This window comes from Macaca fascicularis, chromosome 4 (assembly GCF_037993035.2).
Source record: "Macaca fascicularis isolate 582-1 chromosome 4, T2T-MFA8v1.1".
In the NCBI taxonomy this organism is placed as follows: Eukaryota; Metazoa; Chordata; class Mammalia; order Primates; family Cercopithecidae; genus Macaca; species Macaca fascicularis.
The window spans coordinates 25,442,137-25,454,972 of NC_088378.1; the positions used below are offsets into that span (position 1 = coordinate 25,442,137).

Here is a 12,836-nt window from a genome sequence, read left to right on the forward strand (position 1 = left end):
TTCTACTTCTGGGAAGAAAATTGGAGTTCCCCCACAGGAAACTACAAAAGTTCACAAAGATAATTAGGAAAGTGCAGCTGGCTCCTAGAAAAGTTGTCAATGGATCCTGTTTACAAGTAAACTCTGTGCTAGAATTAAGACATTTCTAGGTTGTGTATATAGTGAGATATAGAATCATAGAGCTGAAAGAAACTTAATATCTCATTTAAAAATTTTATAGATGGGCCAGGTGCCCTGACTCACACATGCCAGCCCTTTGGGAGGCTGAAGCGGGTGGGTCACTTGAGCTCAGGAGTTTGAGACCAGCCTGGGTAACATGGCAAAAATCAGTTTCTACAAAAAAAAAAAATACAAAATTAGCTAGGCACAGTGGCGCATGCCTGTAGTCCCAACTATTCGGGAAGTTGAGGCTGGAAGATCTCTTGAGCCTGAGAGGTGGAAGTTACAGTGAGCCATTATCGTACCACTGTACTCCAGCATGGGTGACAGAGTGAGACCTTGTCTCAAAATCATAATAATGATAGTTTAAAAATTTTATGGATGAAGAAATAAAAATTTACAGAGATGAAATAATTACGTCATTGTAGAAGTCTAAAGTTTTAGCTTACGTCCTGTGTTTTGTGCCTATATACTCAATGGCTTGCTATTTTTTGGGAAGATTTAATGATGTGGATTTAGAGCTATCCAGACAGAGAGAAAGTTTCTAACAATCTCATAGGCAATCTCTAAATTCCCATTCCTTTTAACAGTTCTTGATTCTCAGTGAATTTGCTGTTTTCCAGTGAAGTGTAGATCCAGAAAGCTGCCTTTATATTATGCCTTCTCTGGCCTTAAAAATCAAGATCCCGCCTTCTTCTCCCCCTCCTTTCCTATCATGCTGGCTAAGCTGACACTGCAGATGCTCCTGGGCTGCTGACACATGTTTCGAAAAAGGGTTTAGAAAGGGAATCAAATATGTCACCATGCCAGGCAACCATTTATCCCTCCTACCTTCATCAGGTTACAACCTGGTGTCTGAGTCATGGCTGGGCTGAAGGCTCTGCACCTAAGGCAATGTTAGTTTAATAGAGCATATTGGGAAGTGGCTGTGATGGGCACACTGACAAGTGAAAGGCTGTGGGACATCTATGAAGGAACGGCCATAAGTAGTTAAATATCTTACATCTGACTTCCTTTGACCTTAAAAACCTGTATCTGACTGGAGATTTCAATTACCTTCTGCCCTTCAAATCTTCAATAATGAGAAGCACTTAAAAAGTTTTCTGTATTCAATACCTCTTAATTGAGCAACACAGGCACAAATAGCACAGATGCAGTAGGGGCATAACATTCCATCAGGTGGCCTGCAACCCTGCTCCTCATAAGTGCAACAGCTCATCACTGATCTTTGGCATTTGTTCACATAATTCCTCCTCTGTTACTGATCTTTTTATTTCCAAACTTGGAAATGCATGTTTTAGTGTAAACAGCTTTTTACTCAAATCAGGAGATAAGAAGATTTAAATATATATAGAAAAAATAAAAAATGTTATGGAACTCTGCAGATTTGAGATGTTTGGATTTTCCTTTCCATGCTGTTGATGTTCTCAAGCCCCCCTCCCCCAACTCCCCACATCCCATTAGCACTCCTATATAACAGAACTCAGAATAATCAAATTCATCCTTTCTTTTTTTCTTGACACCAATGATATTTGGAGGGCTGTCTTACCCTGACTTTTTTTGAACTAATTATATAGAAGTTGTCACATTTTGACCAATTGATACTGAAACTCTAGCTTGGACCCGAGATTGGGATATGCGTCAAGGGCAGCTGTGTGCTGGCCAGTAGGAAATGGTCTGGTGTGGAATTTCTTTTTTTATTTGTTTTCTTTCTCTCTCTCTTTCTTTCTTTCTTTCTTTCTTTCTTTCTTTCTTTCTTTCTTTCTTTCTTTCTTTCTTTCTTTCTTTCTTTCTTTCTTTCTTTCTTTCTCTCTATCTCCCTTCCTTCCTTCCTTCCTTCCTTCCTTCCTTCCTTCCTTCCTTCCTTCCTTCCTTCCTTCCTTCTTTCTCTCTCTCTCTTTCTTTCTCTTTCTCTCTCTCTCTCTCTCTCTCTCTCTCTTTTCTTTCTTTCTTTGATGGAGTCTCCCTCTGTCACCCAGGCTGGAGTGCAGTGGCGCGATCTCGGCTCAATGCAACCTCCGCCGCTCGGATTCAGGCGATTCTCCTGCCTCAGCCTCCTGAGTAGCTGGGATTACAGGCAACCACGCCGGCTAATTTTGTATTTTTAGTAGAGACAGGGTTTCACTATGTTGGTCAGACTGGTCTCAAACTCCTATCCACCTATCTTGGCCTCCCAAAGTGCTGGGATTACAGGCGTGAGCCATCACGCCCGCCCTTGTGTGGAATTTCTTATAGAAGCTGTGCTTACACTAGATAATGAGGAAATGAGCAAAGGATATTTTCTCTCCTGGTGAATCTTTTCTAATCAGATTTGTTCTATTCTGGTAAGTCTGAATAGCAGATATACAAAAGTCTTCACAGAGCTGAGTGGCACTGAAACAAAGAATGTCATCTGTAGCTGGCAATCAGTGGGAACCGTAAGTGCAGTTGAGTTGCTCTAGAAAGCGATGCAGCAAGGAATTGAATCCCAAGACCAGCTATCTCTACATAGTGCGTTCTCTACATACTGTGCTATCCCAGGACTCCAGGAGGCCGAGAAGTTTGAGATTTCCTGTGCTCCATTTCTTGTTTATTCCTACAGCAAACACTCATAGCCTATGTCAACTTGTGAGAGTATCTCTTCTTCCTTAACAACCTGAAAAGACCCAACACACTATTAAATGTCTAACTGCTTAAAGTGCTGAATGCAGATATGCTCAGACTTTCCCCTGAGCTATGGCAGGACAAGGTATTTTTTAACTTCACATGACAAGGGCTAATGATAGTGTTCTTTCTTGACTCATCTTTTGAACATTGCCAGAGCTGTAACCCAAGATTACAACCGTATTTTACCACAAGTTCAAGCACTGTGAATAAGAATTGCAGAGGCAAGGACAGAAAAAGCCACAGATATGGTTCTGACTTGTGATGTCCTAGATTTCCCTTAAGTATATTAACTATTGCAAGGTAAAGGTCAGCAGAATTGGAGAGATAAACCACAAAATTATTGGATTTCAACTCTTATCATAGCGAGATTGACGCCATGGGAACAAATAAGAAGTAGATATCTATTACCCATATTTTTTTCCTTTGAGTTGGAGTTTCACGCTGTCACCTAGGCTGGAGTGCAGTGGCGCAATCTCAGCTCACTGCAACCTCCACCTCCTGGGTTTAAGCAATTCTCCTGCCTCAGCCTCCTGAGTAGATGGGATTACAGGCACACACCACCATGCTTGGCTAAGTTTTGTGTGTATGTATATATATGTATATGTGTGTGTGTTTTTGTTTTTGTTTTTTTTTAAAGTAGAGATGGGGTTTCACCATGTTGGCCAGACTGGTCTCAAACTCCTGACCTCAGGTGAGCCGCCCACCTTGGCCTCCCAAAATGTTGGGATTACAGACGTGATCCACTGTGCCCAGCCTCTATTATCATTTTAATAGTAGATTTTATTTTATTTATTTTCTGAACAGCATAAAAGATCTCCTGAGTGCTTTCAGTCTTCACAATATTCAGTCTATATTTCCTTATCACACAACTAATACAATTTTATTAGTTGCATATAATGCTTTTATTCTCTCTATAAATGATCTGAGGGAGGGAACTATCTCTTTGTTGTTCCCTGCTATATCCTCAGTAGCTGGCACTTAATTTGTGGGGTCCAGTGCAAAATTAAAATATGCCCCAGCTAAAAAATTGTTAGAATTTTAAGACAACAACAGCAGAACTTCAAAACAAATGGAGATCCCTTCTGAAGACAGGCCCTGTGCAACTGTACAGGCTTCATGCCTATGAAGTTGGTGTTGCTGGCACATAATCGGGGTTCATTGTTTATATGTTGACTGAATGAGTTAGTGACTAAATATTCTGAATGAATACACCTTTTGTTCTGAAGACTAGGAGTGAAATGCCTATAGGCAAGATTAGGTCTATAATACCAGATACTTTTTCAATAATCAATCTCAAACTTTCCTACTTTTAATTCTGCTTTTTTCCCCAATGGTCTAGAATACTGAAATATGGCCAGTCTTAAGAAAATTGATTAACTTGACTGCTATCTTTCATTTCATTCTTGTTCATGCACAATCTCAATAATTTTGGTAGCATTATCTTCCATTTACTTTGGATGCATGAAGTTTAAACTTGGCAAGACCCAAATTAACACACAAAGAAATATAAGTTGATGTATTTTTAGAATTATGATTATGCATATACTGCCTTAGTATCAATAATATTCAAATAACAGGATAGAAGAAAGTGCAGTTACTTGCAAAACTAGTGTGCTTTGTGTCTGGGAAGTCTCATATCACTGATAAAGACCAGACTACTTTTAGAAAGAGTAATAGCCTGAAGCTAAAATTTACTCAATACTTCACAAAACAGTGACAAATAAGTTTCTCCATTAACTCCCCTACAAAGTACTTTTCTTCAATTGAAGGTACACACTTGACGTTTTCCAGAAATGATCTTATTCTGGAACCGTCAGAGGAAGTTTCTTATAAAATCTCTATACCCACTTGTAGTAGTATGCTAAATCAGTTCATGCAGGATGATGAGATTTTAAAAATAACCTTCATTTCTGTTCCCTTATAGTTTTTAACAAAATAATCTAACAGTAAATCATGATGGTTTGCCTAAAGTAAGTTGTAGAAGACTTCTTTTTCTCCAGAGTCCAGTTTCTTATTGCATGTTGGTCTCATGAGGCTTTGGATCTATTGCAAATGTTATATCCATGTGACCTTTTTTTTATCCTCAAAGTGACTGAGTTTTATTTTTCTTCTTCAGTATTTCTTCAAAATGTATTACAGGAGCGGAAACTACATGAATCATTCCAAATCTCTGCTTGCCTTCAATAGCATAATGGAAAGAGAACAATCTTTGAAGACAGGCAAACTTGTATTTGAATCTTTGTTTTGTCAGTTTCTTCCTGTGTTGCTTTGGAAAAGTTATATAATCTCCCTGAATCTCAGTTTTACCTTCTGAAAAATAAACATGCTTCCCTTGCAATGTTTGTGGTAAAGATTCGTGATGATACAGGTAAATTGCATGACACGTGATAAGCATTTAATATTGGTAGGTGTGATGATGATTATGATGATAAATTCTCTTTGTAGACCATTTTCCTTTCACAATGTTTTTTCCCTTCATTTTCAAAGAAAGACATGCTCATCATAGAAGGCTAGTTTTATATATATATGTATATATATGCATATATATGTGCATATATGTATGTGTATATGTGTATATATAAATCTTAAGCAGAAAAAAAGATTATTCACCATATTAAGATAACGACTTGACAGATTTGTATCTTATCTTTTTTTGCATGAATCTTTTTTCTTTACCCAGTTAAGATTATACTTAACATATATATGTATTTTTTAAATTTAGAGACAGGTTCTTGCTGTGTTCTCAGGCTAAAATGCAGTGGCTATTCACAGGTGTAATCATAGCGCACTATAGCTTTGAACTCCTGGGCTCAAGCAATCTTTCTGCTTCAACCTTCCAACTAGTTGGGACTACAGGCCCATGCCACTGTGCCTGGCTATACCTTTTATTTTTTGCTTAACATTATATTATAAACATGTTCCCATATCATTAAAATTTCTGAATAAATACTAGTTCAACTTCTGCTGAATAGTTCATTGAATGAATGTTTCATTTCAGTGACAAACACATAGGAAAGACCTAAATAATTATGTATATATGTATGTGTGTGTGTGTGTGTGTGTGTGTGTGTGTATATATATATATATATATTTTTTTTTTTTTTTTTTTTTGAGACCGAGTCTCACTCTGTCGCCTGGCTATATATATTATATCTTTTGACAAGGAGGATATAATTGTCAAAAAGAAAGCTTCTTCTTTTTTTCTTTTTCTCTGTCGCCTAGGCCAGAGTGCAGTTGCACGATCTTGGCTCACTGCAACCTCCGCCTCCGGGTTCAAGCGATTCTCCTACCTCAGCCTCTGAGTAGCTGGGATTACAGGCACGTGCCACCACGCCCAGCCAATTTTTATATTTTTAGTAGAGCTGGGGTTTCACCACATTGGTCAGGCTGGTCTTGAACTCCTGACCTCATGATTCACCCGCCTCGGCCTCCCAAACTGTTGAGATTACAGGCACGAGCCACCGTGACCGGCCTAAATAATTATCTTTTAAATGTTGTGGTAGTTTGAAAGAATACAGAGCTTTTGACCTTAGATTATCAGATACGTCTTCCTAATTCCAGGGCACCTTTTCTTCAGTGACCTCACCCTGAAGCAGCCACTTAGAACCTGTGAACAATAAAGTTGACTCTACCGACTATGCACATTCCCACACTAGAAAAAAACTACAACCATTTAAACAAGGCCATGAGTGTTTCTGAAATGGCAAGTTTCAGAAATAAAGGTGAAGGAGGCTTATAAAGATATAATCTCAAACATTCAGCCATTTGACTTTCTGGGGCACAAGACTTTTAGAATTCAAAATGACAAACAACGGAGAGAGAAAAGAATGTGTCTGGAGGAGCTTTGTGGCTGCTCTAAGATGGTAGGTGGAGAGAGAGCAGCTTCTATTTGTTCAAGTCCGTATAGGCGACTTTTGGTGACAGAAACATAGATAAGACATTGGATTAGACCAGAATTATAAAATTACTAACACTTCAATTGTTTGAAAATTGAGAGCTGAATACAATGAAAAGTGACACACTCATACATGTTGTTTGATATTAGAAGTTAAAGCCCTCATAGTTTAATATGTGCCAGTGAATAACAAGAATGAGAAGTTTGCTTGCTGGGTCCACTGCCCGTGCTAACTGCCCTTTAAGATAAACTTGTATTGGTAGCAAAATATTAGATATCATAAGAAAGAATAATTGTGAGATTTATAATATTATTTTTAAATGAATTATTTACAAACAATGTTAAATAGTTTTGCTTTCTCCTTTGTGATGTGGGACTTTTTACAGGTGGGTGACAAAAGCAAGGGGAAACTGAGGCATCAATTGCTAAATGAGAAAGCTGATCTTACTAACAAGTCTGAAAAGACAATAGCAATTGATTTTATATGTAAAAGTGATTCTACTTGAACGTATCTCAGTAGTGACTTTGCTTTGTTTTTTTTGAGGCAGGGTTTTGCTCTGTAGCTCAGGCTGGAGTGCAGCGGCACAATCACAGCTACTGCATCCTCTACCTCTCAGGCTCAAGTGATCCTCCTACCTCAGACTCCTGAGTAGCTGGGAATACAGGTGCACACCACCACGCCCAGCTAATTTTTTGTATTTTTTTGTAGAGATAGGATTTCAACCTATTGCCCTGGCTGGTCTTGAACTCCTGGACTCAAGTGATCGACCTGCCTTGGACTCCCAAAATGCTGGGATTATAGGCCTAAGTCACTGTGCCCAGCAGGTAGTAGTTCTAATTTCACTGTAGCTTCACGTTTTCCAGGAAGGATAGTGTACCTCAGCAGCTAACTCTAGAGAGCGGGTAAATTTTCCTGAAGAGATTTGGAAAGCTTTGAATCACACAAATTAATCAGAGCCTCAGTATTGATGCAAGCATTGATTGATACATTGGTGACCTGCTATGTAGATTTTTATGGAGAGTGACATCAACAAAATAAAAGTTCTTAGTGATCTATTTAATGTGAGGCAGGATTTAAAATATGAAAACTATATCTGGGTTGGAAAGGAATTAATAGATAATTTAGTGATAATCTAATAGATAACTTATTGATGTAACTGGTAGTAAAGCTCTGGCCTAGGAACTATGACTATGTGACCAAAAGAAAAATAGTGCAATCAATAAAAAGAACCAACTTGGATAATTTAAGTTACTGAATAATTTTTTTTTCCAAAGCCAAAATTTGGGTCAAAAATATTGTGACAGCTATAACCCTGTGTTTGAATGGAAACAAAATCTGATCTGGCAAAGCAGGAGCTTTTATTCACATCCAGCCTTAAATCAAAGAGTGGAATCAAATCACCATTAAATCAAAGAACTATTAAACATAGGACATTATTGATCATCTACCCAACTCCTTATTTTTATAGTTGACAAAATTGAGAACCATTTTTTTTTTTTAATTTTTATTATCTTTTTTGAGACAGAGCCTCGCTCCGTTGCCCAGGCTGGAGTGCAGCGGTTGATCTCGGCTTACTGCAAGCTCCGCCTCCCGGGTTCAAGCAATTCTCCTGCTTCAGCCTCCGGAGTAGCTGGGACTACAAGCATGTGCCACCATAGCCTACTAATTTTTTGTATTTTAGTAGAGACGGGGATTCACCGTGTCAGCCAGACTGGTCTCGAACTCCTGACCTTGTGATCCACCGGCCTTGGCTTCCCAAAGTGCTGGGATTACAGGTGTGGGCCACTATGCCTGGCCAAGAACTATTTTATAACTTTGAAAATGACCTCTGATATGGTTTGACTGTGTCCCCACCCAAATCTCATCTTGAATTGTAGTTTCCATAATCCACACATGCTGTGGGAGAGACCAGGTGGGAGGTAATTGAATCATGGGGGTCAGGGTTTTATAAGGGGCTTTTCTCCCTTTGCTCGGCTCTCATTCACTCTCCTGCCACCCTGTGAAGAGGGGACTTCACTATGATTGTTAAGTTTCCTGAGGCCTCCCCAGCCATGTGAAACTGTGAGTCAATTAAACCTGTTTTCTTCATAAATCACCCAGTCTCAGGTATTTCTTCATTAGCAGCATGAGAACGGACAAAAACAACCTCCTAAAACTATTGTGTCACATATTATTTAACTTTAACTTTTAAGGAATTTATTTTACAGTTTTACATTGCTATATACTCTACTCTACTTTTCTACACTCTCTTTGGCATTCTTTTATTATATTCTAGAGGATTTTGAAACTTGATAAAGATGATGGGCAACAATGTAATTAAATGAGCAATGTGGGAAACCTCGAAGGGCTAAACCGTGGAAAGGAACTATAGTGATTTATCGCTCCATAGAGCTTGTTCTCATAGGTTCACTGAGTGTCTTACCATGAAGTGGCCGAAAATCACTACCAGTAAAAGTCAGGATATAATCTGTGGTTAACCTTTTATAAAGATAATGATAGATAAAACAGTGTAGTCTTGAATTTTTTGCTAGTTAATAGTTATAATTTGTAAACATAAACCAAGTAAACTTTGACTTTATTTTTGTAGGCAAAAAAAGTTTATATATTTTATTTTGGAGCGTTCTTTGTATGTTTTCCCAATTTGTGTTAAAGAGTGGTTTTCTAGATGGGTGTGGTGGCTCATGCTTGTAATCCCAGCACTTTGGGCGGCCGAGGTGGGTGGATCACCTGAGGTTAGAAGTTCGAGACCGGCCTGACAATATGGTGAATCCCTGTCTCTACTAAAAATACAAAAATTACCCAGGAGTGGTGGCATGTGCCTATAGTCCCCAGCTACTCAGGAGGCTGAGGCAGGAGAATCACTTGAACCAGGGAGGCAGAGGTTGCGGCGAGCCGAGATAGTGCCACTGCACTCCAGCCTGGGTGACAGAGCAAGACTCCGTCACATACACATACACACACACACACACACACACACACACACAAAGTGGTTTTCCAAGAGAAAACTGGAGATAATTGTAAATGGATGAAAAAAATTATTTGTTTTTCTGCATGCAAGAAGTGTTTGCTGCCTGTTGAGTAGAAGTGAACTTACTTTCTACAGTTTGTTGTTGAACTTTTCTCTGCTTTATGGAATTGTGAGGAAATGCCCATAGAGGCCGATTGCTGGGCAGGGTACGGGCTTTTCAAATATAATTCAGTCGAAGTTTCTTAAAGATATAAATGGTCTACCTGGAACTAGAATCAGTTGCCAACTGACTTGCCCTAATGACATTTTCAATTCTAATTTGTTCTTTCATTCCACAGGAAAAACATTGGCAGGGCATTCTTAATCGCAGTAAATGATAAAGGAGATCCATCTTAAAAAATAAAACCAATTTCCATCTCATGTGAGTCTACGTTTACAAACTTTCAAGCTCATCAGCATTCAAATCTTGCTTCAGTTTTTCCATAATGATTCATAAAAGGGCAGCCATCCCTACCCAGACCTGAAGTGGCAATCACCAGTACGGTTCCCCTCCACAGCCATGATCAGAGACAGAGGAGCCCGGCAGGGCAGTGCAGGGGGCGAGGGGAGCAGAGTAAGCGAGTGAGGGACACTGCAGGCTGCTGCCTGAACTTTGGGGAGTGATACTGGGATTCAGGAGTTTCTCTGTGAAATTCCCTGATTTCCACAGACATTCTTTTTTATTTGTGTTCTATGATTTTGATCCTCTCCCTGTTCTAGATAAGTTAATACTCTTTTTTTTTTTTTTTTTTTGACAGAGTCTCCCTCTGTCACCCAGACTGGAGCACTATCTCGGTTCACTGCAGCCTCCACCTCCTGGGTTCAAGTGATTCTCATGCCTCAGCCTCCTGAGTAGCTTAGACTACAAGCATGCGCCACCATGCCCAGCTAACTTCTGTATTTTTAATAGAGATGGGGTTTCACCATGTTGACCAGGCTTGTCTCGAACTCCTGACCTCAAATGATCTACCCATCTCGGCCTCTGAAAGTGCTGAGATTACAGGTGTGAGCCACCATGCCTGGTCAGTCAATACTAAATTAATTGAAGCATTAATCTCCTGAGGGAGAGCAGAAAGAGTATGGAGGAGGGATGTAATGAGATCTGAGTTAAAATACGTTCATATCATTCATTGGATAAGGTATTTTGCTTTTCTGATCATCAGTTTCCTTTTCTTAATGTAAGTTTTTTTATTCATTTATTTTTATTTATTTTTTTATTTTATTGTTCTCTGTTGGAGTAAAGAGAAAAGATCTGCTTGGTACCTGGCACCTACTACGTGATCAATAAACCATTTATTCAGCGTTAACAATTACTTAAAATTGCTCAATAACAACTGACAGCTGTAAAACTTAAGGAAGAAAAGTGGTGAAATTGTTTTAGAGGTTTGCTTTAAAAGGTCTGAGCTTTCTGAGAAGGGAGGTATTAGGGAACAAAAGACATCTCCGTCATTGAGGAGGAGGCTGGGAAATAGCAGATGTGCATGATTGTGGGAGGAGTTGTGGAAAACCTGGGAAAGGTTTTCCACAAAAGTCTATTAACGAATTATATTATTGCAACTGTATAGTACAACTCTGTGATAGGCACCTAGTTTTAATATTTTTACTTTTTTTTTTAAAGTTATCATGGTATAGAGGAAATAAATATGTAAATTAACAAGCAATGTAGGAAAGTACTTTGTGGGCTCATGCATCTAAGAATATACCACACCCATACTCTAGACTTGGTAAGGATGAAGGCTGTTCCATTGTTCTCGTCTCGGTGATTTCCTTAGCTGTGCAGTTTGGAGAAAATAAAGACATGAGCTACTAAAACTTCCTGTTCATTTCTCACCATGTGATTCAGTTTGTTTTGTCTAGTCAAGATTTTAATGACTTTAGATGTTTTATCACTTTCCTTGGGAAAAAAATTCAACAGGACAGCTTACAACATAGAGGAATTATATTTATCTTTGGTGGTATCATAGATAAAAGGGCCTATTGTTCTTAACTTTGCATACTTACTTTGATAAAAAAAGATTTTTGTGGCTTAGGCAACATATGAAATGACTACTTCAGTGACACACTGAGTAGAACTGTAGCAGGATCTCTAGGGAAAGGATTGTAGACAGCAAGTGTGGTTTAGGCATCTTCTGCTACATACGCATAAATATAGGGTGACTGCTGGAAATGGGCAAGTCTGTAGAATGGAGTCTCTGAACCTCTCACTACATTATTTTTTTTTTTTTTTGAGGCGGAGTCTCACTGCATTGTCCAGGCTGGAGTGCAGTGGCTTGACCTTGGCTCACTGCAACCTCCATCTCCTGGGTTCAAGAGATTTTCCTGCCTCAGTCTTCCGAGTAGCTGGGATTACAGGTCTCCACTACCATGCTTAGATAATTTTTGTATTATTATTATTATTATTTTTAAGTTAAGCCAGGCTGGTCTGGAACTCCTGACCTCAGGTGATTCACCCCCCTCGGCCTCCCAAAGTGCTGGAATTGCAAGTGTGAGCCACGGCTCAGCCTATCTCACTACATCTTGATTCATGAGCATGCATGCAGGGTTGGCTGTGTTCTGACTCCTTTAGGTAATAGAAGTCAAGCAATAACTGAAATCCCTAAGAACTCAAACACGAACAAAAACTGATTAATTCAAATACTCAGTTTTCCAAACAGTGATGGGCACTTAGATGTTTTTTGAGGCTTAAGTACTTTGCTATAATAATGACCCTTGGCCGGGTACCGTGGCTCATGCCTTAATCTCAGTACTTTGAGAGGCCAAGGCGGGAGGATCACTTGAGCTCAGGATTTTGAGACTAGCCTGGGCAACATGGTGAAACCCCCTCTCTACACAAAATTAAAAAATTATCTGGGTGTGGTGGCATGTGCCTGTGGTACCAGCTACTCAAGAGAGGCTGAGGCAGGAGAATCACTTGAACCCAGGAGGTGAAAGTTACAGGGGGCCAAGATTGTTCCACTGCTCTCCAGCCTGGGTGATGGATTGAGACTGTCTCAAAAAAAAAAAAAGGTAATGAGAAATGGATAATTGATTTATTTTTACGATATCCTGAGTAGCTAAAAGCACTTGTATATGTAATCTCATTTCCCTTCCAAATATATCTGGGTGGGAGAAAGCAGATATGTATTCAT

At 39.2% G+C, this 12,836-nt stretch overlaps 1 long non-coding RNA gene across 4 annotated transcripts in view; it reads left to right on the top strand.

The window, feature by feature from the left end:
* Positions 1–5,143, top strand: part of LOC123572844 (uncharacterized) — a 40,599-nt gene extending 35,456 nt beyond the window's left edge. For all 4 annotated transcript variants that reach the window (XR_012433386.1, XR_012433387.1, XR_012433388.1 and 1 more), the window contains 2 exons: positions 3,234–3,388; positions 4,922–5,143. This is a non-coding gene — a long non-coding RNA (uncharacterized lncRNA). The remainder of the gene's footprint in view (positions 1–3,233; positions 3,389–4,921) is intronic.
* Positions 5,144–12,836: the final 7,693 nt, after the last annotated feature.